The sequence below is a fragment of the Telopea speciosissima genome, chromosome 10 (genome assembly GCF_018873765.1).
Source record: "Telopea speciosissima isolate NSW1024214 ecotype Mountain lineage chromosome 10, Tspe_v1, whole genome shotgun sequence".
Classification (NCBI taxonomy): Eukaryota; Viridiplantae; Streptophyta; class Magnoliopsida; order Proteales; family Proteaceae; genus Telopea; species Telopea speciosissima.
This window is the reverse complement of record NC_057925.1, coordinates 31,397,901-31,409,166: the sequence shown is the minus strand read 5'-3', so window position 1 is coordinate 31,409,166 and position 11,266 is coordinate 31,397,901. Positions and strand designations below refer to the sequence as shown.

Here is an 11,266-nt window from a genome sequence, read left to right as displayed (position 1 = left end):
GGACCTCAAATTTGAAAAAATATTCTATCTGCATGTCATCCATAATAGCCCCAAAATTGGGATCCAAAATCTTCACTAATTAAGAGATACAATTTTTTTTCTAACAGCAGACAGAATCTGTCCAAAACTGAACACTGTAACAATACAACCTCAAGAATCAATCTCCTATAATCAAATGATTATGAAATAGAGTATAAAAATATTAAAATGTATACCTTCAAAAAAAAGAATAAGTCTAATGAAGCCTTCTCTCTTGCTCTTACGTTAAACTTATTCTCCTCTCTTTTTCTCCTTATTTCTTCTTCTTCATTTCTTCTTTATTTCTTCATCTTCAATCCTTCTTTATTTCTTCTTTACTTCTTTTTCTTTATTTTTTGGAAATAAGTTACAACTCCTTTTTAATTAAATTTTAAGTTTTAATCTCTTAATTTATTTTATAGTTTATTAATTCATTAAACTTTAAGTTTCTTCATTCTCTCCCTTCCCTTAATTTATCTCAACTTCTCAAGTACACTTGACAAAGAGAATCTTTCTTCTCCTTTCGATATCGATTATAGTCCCCAAGTCAAAAGCAAATATTGTGTCCACCAAGCTATCCAAAGCAAAACAAATAAAATTCTTTTCAATTGCTTCCCTCAAGAATTGATCTTTAGACCTGTTTAAAGCCATATGGGGTCCTAACCACTAGGCTAACCTCTCTTAGATGTTAATAAACTTATAAATAAATATATTTGGATACTAGCAACATATAACCATGCACAAAGAAGAAAAAATAAATAAATAAATAAGCATACCCTGCACTAATACTAATAAAATACTAGTAAGGTTTTACCTCTAGTGTGCATGCTAACAACCATAATTCCACCCTTCATTGGTCCATTGGTACAGATTCTGCACACAAAGTGAAAAGTCCAAATTATCCTTATATTTTGGGCATGGGTATTACAAAAATGGTGATTATGGGCTATATGCCGGGCTGTAAGCCAGAAAAGAAAAGAAAAGAGAAAAATTGATGGATGCCTCACAGGTTAATCACAGAGGGCTGGTCGGGCTGACCTTGGTGAACGAATGCGGGAGCTGATTGGTCCTCTCTGATAACTCAATTGGTGTATCGCGGGAAGGGGTTAAATGCTCACACCAGGGATACATATATTGAGGATTGTAGTAGCACTAACCTGCCTTAGTTGTGTTGATAGGTGGCTAATAAATAATTTGATCTACACATTATGTAGGATCATGTGATTGTAATTGCATATGCATGCATGATGATATGTTTCGTTCACGGGCTCAGTGGGGCTCACACTCTGTTATACATATTTTTCTATTAGATGATTCTGCAAGTCGATTTCATTGTGGCGGGGAGGCTTATTACCCAGAGGAGAGCCATGGTGGTTAAGATGATATTGGTATGGACCCCGAAGGAGGTCGTACCGTTATTGCGAGTATTTTCAATGGTTACTGAAGATGACCTGTGAAGGGTGTTGTTGATGCTTTTTATTTTGGGGACTCCTTTTTCTCTTTGACATGAGTTTATCCCCGTTATTACTTTTAGTTTTCTTCTTTCTTTTTTTTTGGGGGCTTGAGTTACCTCGCCCTGTGTATATTTTCCTTTTGTTTCAGTTGTGTATATAATGGCTTTTACTGTTCTATTTGTGGGAGTGAGAGAGGGAATGATCAGACCTATTTATGTATATAACATCATTTCCTGTACTACTACACTTCCTTTATCTTTTAATGTAAATATAGTTTTTTGCAGCACTCTGAGTTGTACTTATTGTATTACGATGGATGTGTGTCTGTGAATGGATTAATTGCTTCTAGATCCATGGGATTTGGCAGATTGCTGGCATGCGATTCGGGTCACCTACCTAATCCTCCCAGGGGATGGTTTGGGGGTAATAGAGCTTGGTATCAGAGCGTGAAGCTCTTTCTACTTTCACAGACGGCGGAATAGGAATAATAAATTTGTAAGATAATAAAACATGCAATAATTAAAAGCTACAAGGGGTAAATGTAAATAAAAGACAGAACACACACACACACATATATATATCTATATATATATATATATATATATATATATATATATACATTAATAAAAAGTTAACTGTGGCCGAAGCCACTACATAAGTTCAATTGGAAGTACTACTTCCAAATACATCAGCTGACAAAAAAAAATGTATGTATATAAATAATAATGATTTGTAATATTAATAGTAAATATTATGTGCCTATATTCATGTGAATCCGAATCATGGTTGAGTGATGCTGTGCAAACTTGAACATAGGTATGTAGGTATGTTGTAGTATGCGATTATAGAATCTTAGAGAACGTAGACCCTACCACACCCATAACCTAGTTCAACCAGGAATAGGATCTAATAGGCTACCGAGTGGAATTTGAACCCCCTAGGTACCGAGACACCTTGTATAACCTCGAGCTGACCTATTTATTTTCCTGCTCATGCTACTTAATTTCCCTAGAGTGCTGTACTTAATTCTTATGATTAAGTGACCATAGTGGCCTTATACTTAGTCCTTCTTCATGCTAGGACCCTATTGCGTTGTTCGGGCTTAGAGACCCCAGCAACATGCTATATATTAGACAATTGAGGAAGAGACTAATTCGGATACTAGAGATACAGACCCGTGCTGAGAACCAATTGGTTGTTTTCCTAGCATTTGCAGATACTAATGGACCCGTGGGTCAAGCCATTTACCTAACCCTAGCTGATGGAGTTAGGAGTGACATAGCATACCTTTACATGCAGACTATTATCACCAGTTGGAAGCTGCAGAGACTGGCTTGCTAGACACAGGTATATAATTAAGGAATTGTTGTTTAAATTAAATTTCAAGATAATAACATGCGTAACATATCACAGCATAAAACACTCATCGATCATAAAACAAATAACTAGAACAAAATAATAAACAAATAATGCACCTTGCTGGGATGACAACGTAATTTTCACTGGAATTGTGGGATAGGTAATGTACATGTGTTAGATAGGAGTTATTTGTTGACCTCGATAAAAAGTGATGGATTATTGAACAAGTAGCTTTTTTCAGAAAAGCAGACATGGTCAATACTAGAACCAACCGAGGTGGTCGTTGAGGAAGACGCCCTAGAATTATCCTAGAGGTTAAGTTGTCGGATGGAACTGAAGCTCAAAATGTTAAAGTGTCGGCTACTTCGCAGAGGGCACCAATGGTTGCTCAAGCCACTGCTGCGGCACCTTAGCCAGGTATAGCAGCTGGTGAGGTGAATGCCTTCATGACCACTATGATGCGGACCATGCAGCAATAACAGGAACTGCTAGGCCAAATGTCTACACAATTTGCGACCATGATGTAAGAGCGTGCGGCACACCCCCACCACCTAACCGGACAATACTTTTTCCACCACCTGTACCTCATCACCTAGTGGAAAACTCTACAACCAAGGTGATGGAGAGGTTCAAGAAACTCCAACCACCCATGTTTTCCAGGTTGAATTTTAGAGGCGATGCAGTCGAAACGGTGGATTAGCACCTTAGAGAAGGCATTTGATGTACTTGAATGTATGGATGCGCAAAAGCTGATATGTGCAGGTTATCAGCTACAGAATGAGGCTAAAGCTTGGTGGAAGGCCACCAATCCAAATCTTGAAGGCGCTCATCCAAATCCTACTTGAGAGCAATTCAAAGAGGTTTTCTTCAAGAACTACTTCCCAGAGAGCTTTAGGGATAGAAAGGAAGCTGAGTTCTCTGCACTTGTGCAAGGAACCAAGTCGGTGCTGGATTACCAGCAACGGTTCAAAGATTTGTTCCATTTCGCTCTGGAACACCTGAAAGGGGAAGTAAGTACGACGAAGAAATTTGAGTAGGGACTTAAACCTGAGATCGGGTCTGTCTTGTCAATTATGGATATTCGGGATTATGCTCAGATGGTTGATAAAGCGAAGACTATGGAAGATAGATTGAAGGAGAAAGAAAAAGAGAGAGCTACAATGTTGCTTGGATTGGGCAAGAGGCCAAATAACTACCAGAACTTTGGTTGGCCAAACAAGGTTTTCCAAGGAGCTAGTTTGAGCCCCAATCGAACTCCATATCGTAGGCCAGATGTGGGTCAGAACCCTTTCTGTCTCACTTATAACTGGCCTGCCCAACCAACAATGAGTCAAGCGACAACAGCAACCTCGCCAGCCCGACCAGCTACAAGCCAAGTAAGCCAAGCCTCAATGCTGGCCGTGTTGTCCAACAAGTGCTACGTCTGCAACAAAGCAGGACATATGGCCAGGGAATGCGTGCACCGTGGATACAACACTTACTCGTGAAACTAGTCCTATACTAGACCTTTTCAACCACGGGACAATCGAACGCAAGGAAAGGTATTCGCGCTGACTAATGAAGAAGTAGAGGTGAACCCCGATGTAATGACTGGTAAGTCCACTAAACATTACTAAATTGTAGGGGATAACCTACGGATACGTGAAACCTAAATTTTATGTATGATGATATGTTTCATTCACGGGCTCAGTGGGGCTCACACAGTGTTATATATGTTTTTCTATTAGATGATTCTGCAGGTCAATGTCACTGTGGCGGGGAGGCTTATTACCTGGAGGAGAGCCATGGTGGTTATGATGATATTGGTATGGACCCCGATGGAGGTTGTACCATTGATGTGAGTATTCTTAGTGGTTACTGAAGATGACCTGTGAAGGGTGCTGTTGATGCTTTTTGTTTTGGGGACTCCTTTTTGTCTTTGACTGGAGTTTATCCCCGTTACTACTTTTAGTTTTGAGTTACCTCGCCCTGTGTATATTTTCCTTTTGTTTCAGTTGTGTATATAATAGCCTTTATTGTTCTATTTGTGGGAGTGAGAGAGGGAATGATCAGACCTATTTATGTATATAACATCATTTCCTGTACTGCTACGCTTCCTTTATCTTTTAATGTAAATATAGTTTTTTTGCAGCACTCTGAGTTGTACTTATTGTATTACGATGGATGTGTGTCTGTGAATGGATTAACTGCTTCTAGATCCTTGGGATTTGGCGGATTGTTGGCATGCAATTCGGGTCACCTACTTAATCCTCCCAGGGGGTGGTTTGGGGTGTGGCACACGTAATTGAACCACGTAGATGAAATTGGATATTTAAACAGTTTTGACCCATTTTAACCCAAACCAAATAGGCCCTTATCTCACTAACTATATAAACAAATTAACTCTCAACTATTTTTTTCTCTTCTAACCTAAACGATAGAAGCGGGGTGGTTTGGGGTGTGGCACACGTAATTGAACCACGTAGATGAAATCGGATATTTAAACAGTTTTGACCCATTTTAACCCAAACCAAATAGGCCCTTATCTCACTAACTATATAAACAAATTAACTCTCAACTGTTCCTTTCTCTTCTAACCTAAACGATAGAAGCAGAGAAGAAGAAAGAAGAAGAAGAAGAAGAAGAACCCTAGGCCTAGCTCACCATTGGGGTAAACCTCTATACTTAACCAAATTCTCCTATTCTAATCTACTTCTGGCCATGGGATTATCTCCTAAATCAGAATTTAACCATGGTTTGGCTACCTAATCATGGTAACTCTTGATTTCAGCCTATAAACCATAGAGACTACCCAATTCCTTTCATGCATGTATGATCCAAGCCTCAAACCTAAAATCTACCTAATTATAGATTTCCTTAGCTTTGATTTCATTTTGTAATTCTGTTTTATGTTGTGGAATTCATCAATCTATCATCTTGGTTATTGGAATTGAGTAATTAGAAATCAAATTCTGTTTTGGATCATAAACAATGATCGATTCTTGTCTTTCATACCCAATTTCAGTAATTAAAATCAATTCCTTTGTGTATGTTTAAAGATCCAAACTCAATAGCCTCATCTAATTATGTTACTAAGTTGGTACTTAACCAATTCATGGCTTATGGATCAGCTTTTACCGATTGAAAATAAATTTCTATCATGTATGGTTGTGTTTGCAATTGGAAACTAAAACCCATTACATGTACCTCTTTCCCATCTCCGATTCTCTAATAACCAATTTTTCCCCAAGCCATACTGAGCCTAAGAACTTGATCCTATGTGTAGAAATTATTTTTGGCGTAAATGGGTGAAAACCAACCCAAAACCCCCTTCTAAAACCCTTTTTTCTTTTAAATTCGTTTGCTGTATATCTTTGATGGAAGTCACTGGTCGACCAGTGTCACAGACCAATGTTGCTATCAAGTGGTTTCTTGACTCCAAACCTATTTTAACTTAACCCTAGCCTATCCTAACACTCCAGTAACATTAGGGCACCACCTAACATATATGTATGATTGATAAATAATAGGACATAACTCTTGGGTAATCAAGCCTATCGACAATCGACTCGAGAACCAATCCGGCTTCGCAAACACAACCATAACAAGGTAAGTGGGGATAGACTTGATTTATTTTGGGAATGTTTATTTTATTTAGATTGTTTGTTGGGGATCATATGCATGAATGAATGTTGTCTTTATTTGGAAATGATCTATTGGTTGATTGTTTATGGCTTATGGATACAAAACTATGGATCGATATTGAAGTGATGTGGAATGGTTTTAAATGTGAATATTGTGTTAGAACAGATGTCGTAGTTGGCTTGGAAATAAGTGGTATGGTGAGCCATAGTATGGGATGCATTAATATAGTACACCTCATAGTATGCCTTTTAGTCTGCATATGGCTAGTGATGTCATTCCTTGGTGCTACAATCCTTACTAGTAGGGGTTCAGGTGCTGGGTGATCATAGCTCCCAGTCACTGAGGAGTGTGTGGTACGCTAGGATGGGGTCCAAGCTATGATTATCGGAGCTTATCCATAGGGGGATTTGGGGATTATGACCGATGTGGGCTCCATGCAACAATTGAGGTTACAGCTTGGATCGAGGTGATGGACCCAAGTATATTTCCCGAGTTGTTGGCGTAGCACAGACTTAGGGACCTAGGCATTGTCTATTAGGTGGAATTAAGATTAAAATCATGCATATAGGATTTTTCTTTGTGTGTGAATGTGTATGGTCTATCCTTTACTTGCTGGGTTCAGTGGAGCCCACTCCTGTGGAATAATTTTTTTTAGATGATCTTGCAGGTGGATACGATGGTGGCGAAGGGATTACATGGAGAACAGGAACTGATGATGTGGTCTTTTCTTTTATTTTCTTTTGTTGAAACACTACTCTTTTTGGCAAATTTATTTCCACCATAAATATTTTAGCATAGCTTGTTTCTGGCCCAATGATGAAATGCTATGTAAATTCAGGCTATCTGGTAAAAAGGGGATCTGAATATAAATAATATGTATATAAACTTGTGAATTGTACTTTTTGTTTACTTTGATCAATGAAATACTTTTTATCTTGATACGGTGTTGTGCTTGTGACGTGTATATACTGCATCTGGATCCTAGAGGTCTTTGAATGCTTCGGGTATTCGGGTCACTAGCCGAATCCTCCCAAGGGGGGTTGCAGGTGTGACATGGAATCCATCTAACAAATTTGGAATGTCGATGATGGCAAACCTGATTAGAAGGCACATAATCTTTAGCATTTGTGATCGCTCTTAGAATGATCTCTCCAGTTTTGAAGCTCTATTGTATGAATACCAGATCCCAATAAGTAGTCCAAATATTCCAAATAATATTGCATAAGAAGGCCATCTTGATTAAGTTGTCTCTATTGTTTTGATTCCAATTTGTGATAAGGTGATGAGCACATTTATGTGTGAAATTATCCCGTTTAATTCTGTATTTTATCTACTTAGAATGGAGATATTTGGGTATTTTCTGTCTTTTTCAGGGTACAGGGGTATTTTTGGCATATTGAAAGAAATGGAGAAAAAGTGCATTTTCGGAGCCTAAATTGAGAAAACCAAGTTGGAGGAGTTCAATACTACGCAAGGCCGGCCCAATGAAGACCTCTTGTATTAGAAGTTTCACTGAAGACCCAAGGGTAGTATCATAATTTGGCAAAGAGGAGATTTCTCAAGAAAAGTCAATATTAGACTCATTGCATTAGTAAAATTAAATGGTTAACATTTAATTCTTGGGTCGAGTCAATTCAAGTCAAGGAAGGAGGGATTATGGCCAAAAAATGGATTATGGCAAAGTTGGAAAGAGAAGAAAGAAAATCTAATTTCTAATTTCTCTCACGGAAACCTCTCTCTCTCCCTTTTAGTTTCAAAATCCAAAACCTATTCTATCTTCCTTTTTATCTTTTTCTAAGCCATCCCATTAGATATCCCCATCTCTCACGTCTCTCTCTCTCTCTCTCTCTCTCTTTCTAGTTTCCTAAACCAAAACCTATTCTATCTTTTTAGGTTGTTTTATTTTTAAAACCCATATGACCTCTTCCTATTAAGGGAAACGGATGGATTCAAAGAGGAGTTTAGAATTTCAGATATGAAACCACCGAGAGCACAAAGGAGAAGTGAGAAGGGAGATTGATATGCCACCTCACCTTCCCACATCTAATTCCTAATCCCCATCTCCCTCATGGATTCTATATCTCTACCTCTCTTCCCATCTCTCCCATCTCCTAATTCCTCTCCACTACCTCTTCCCTCTCTCACACATGCTGTCCACTAATCTCCTTCCCATTTCTTCACAAAGAAATAATCTCCTAACTCCTCTCTAACTCTCTAAATCCCTCATGGATTCCCATCTCCCTCATTCTCTCTATCTCTCATGCTTTCTTTTTCTTTTTTAAACAATAACTATAAAAACCCCACGGACAGATTAGGGGGTTCCATTCCACTCCATCCCATTCTATTTTTGTATTTTTAATTTTCTTTTTGGATCTTGGGTTCAGCAAGGGGAGGAGGATCATGGTTCCAGCTTCATCTCCATAGATCGTCGTCACCATTGCTGCCTTTTGTCGCCTTCCACCATGATTGGCGAAGTTCCCTCTATCTTTAGGTGTGGATGAACTAATGGTGTTTGTTATTTAAAATTCTGTTTTGCATTCTTGATTGCTTGATGTTGAGACCCCATCCCTATTTGGATGATTTTAATTGATGTATTTAGTTAGAAAATTCTGTTTCTGTGATTCATTATTTTTCATTCAAGCAATGGGATTTTATTCTTATGTGGTTGTACCGATGATTGATTATAGCTGAACAAACTAAGTGTGCCAATCCCTATAAGCGAAGGACGATAGTACTCGTCAAGATAGTCCATACCTAGGAGGAACCCTACATTCTGTGGTATTATTAGGCCTGTGGTTATAATAAACCGAAGCATCCAACCGAATTGAATAGCAGCCCATTGGGGATTCGAACCCTCAAGATAGTCTTCTCCCGTATTTGCGTATCGTTGTTAGCTTAGATTTGTTTCTTTTATTCGTATTTTTAAAATCAGATTTAATGCAATTTAATTTTCATCACTTTCATCTTATTATCTTAGTAATTTAGCCTTCCAGTTCCCGTAGATCGACCCCTTACTTGCTACTTGCTAGATTAATTTAGGGTTTTATTTTTGACCGGTTAATGACACGATCAAATTTTGGTGCCGTTGTCGGAGAACCGAAGCATGGTTGCTAAGATTGATTGAGTTGTTTTGTGTCACTTTGTTTTAGTTTTAATGTCATAATTCTAGAATTTTTCTTTTTATTTTTAATCTCTTTATTAGGATAATTTTAGTATACCTAACATTCTCTTTGTTTGTGCAGGAAGCCGAGTAGATCGAGTAGGACAAGCTGTCTATTTGGTTTACTTCTAATTCCTAGATTTTATGTAATTAGGGTTATTTTATGTAATTTTTTATTTTATTCCAGCATTAGATTGGGTGTTTAGGTTTAATTTTAATTCCCCCAGCCCCTTAAGATCATATGTGTAACCATTCATCGGGGGCAGCAGGTGGAATTGCACAACTGCCAACACCAGGTAAGTATTTTCGTTAGTTTTAAATTAGTTAATTGTTTACTTTTTAGTTCTGATTTTTTATTTGTTTTATTTAGTTATTACATTTTAATTTCTGTTTAATTAGTCCATTCAACTTGTGGTGTGTTTCATATATGGTTGACGTTCCTTGCACCCCAACCTGACTTCCCTTGACCTAGAAATAGAGCGATCTGTACCTAAGGATAAGGATAATAGTAATAAAATGGGTGATGAAAACCAGCCAAGAAGACCGCTGAGTGAGCACTTCACTCCAACTGCCTATACCCCTGTATCTTATATTCAGTTGCCTGCCATTGAGGCTGCTCAACATGAGATCAAGTCCAGCATCATACAAATGTTACCATCCTATTATGGACTTGCTAATGAGGAGCCTTACAAGCATCTTGATGAGTTCTTAGAGGTATGCTCTACAGTCAAAATCCAAAACCTCTCTCCAGATACCCTAAAGTTACTCCTATTCCCATTCTCCGTAAAGGACAAAGCCAAACACTGGCTTCATTCCCTAGATTCGGTTAGGATTTCTACATCGGCGGGGATGTAGTAGGAATTTTTAAAAAATTCTTCCCCATTGGCCGGACTAATAGCCTTAGAAGAGCCATTACTAGTTTCTCTCAATTAGAGGGCGAACAATTTCATGAAGCATGGGAGAGACTCAAGGAATTACTTAGGAAGTGCCCCCACCATGCTGTTTCTAAATGACAGTTAGTCCAGTGCTTTTATGATGGCCTCCATGACCGATATAGGCAGATGGTGGACTCCTCTTGTGGTGGAACATTTATGCACGGAACATTTATGCACAAGAATGAGACGGAAGCATGGGATCTTTTTGAAACCCTTAGTGAGAATTCCCAACATCATGCTTCAGCCTCTCGGACTGAGATTCCACACATAGGACAACCAAAGAAAGGCGGTCTCTATGAGATCAATCCAACTGTAGAGATGACTACTAAGGTTGATATGCTATCCAAGAAATTGGATTATCTGATGTTTGTAGGACAGCATTCTATGTCCCCTTTCCCAATGAGTTTTCCTCCACCCAATAAGACTGAAGCATGTGCCCTATGTGCTAGCCCTAGTCATCATCTGACGGACTGTCCTTCGGCTGCACAATACCCTGAATTTGTTCAGGAACAGGTACAAGTGCCTCAAGGTTTTCCTAAATCGGGTAATGATCCTTTTTCCAATACCTATAACCCAGGATGGAGGAACAACCCAAACTTTTCATGGAGAAACTCAGTACCTAATAACCCTCCAAACCCACCATATAGGCCACCAATTAATGTTCAATCTAATGCCTATAGGGGTGGATAACCACCATATCCTCAATCCCAATAGAA

General features: G+C 38.5%; 1 non-coding gene across 1 annotated transcript; it reads right to left on the bottom strand.

The window, feature by feature from the left end:
• Nucleotides 1-10,511: 10,511 nt before the first annotated feature.
• LOC122644388 lies at nt 10,512-10,618 on the bottom strand. The gene has a single exon (XR_006330320.1). It is a non-coding gene; the product is annotated as a small nucleolar RNA R71 (small nucleolar RNA).
• Between the last annotated feature and the right edge of the window lie 648 nt (nt 10,619-11,266).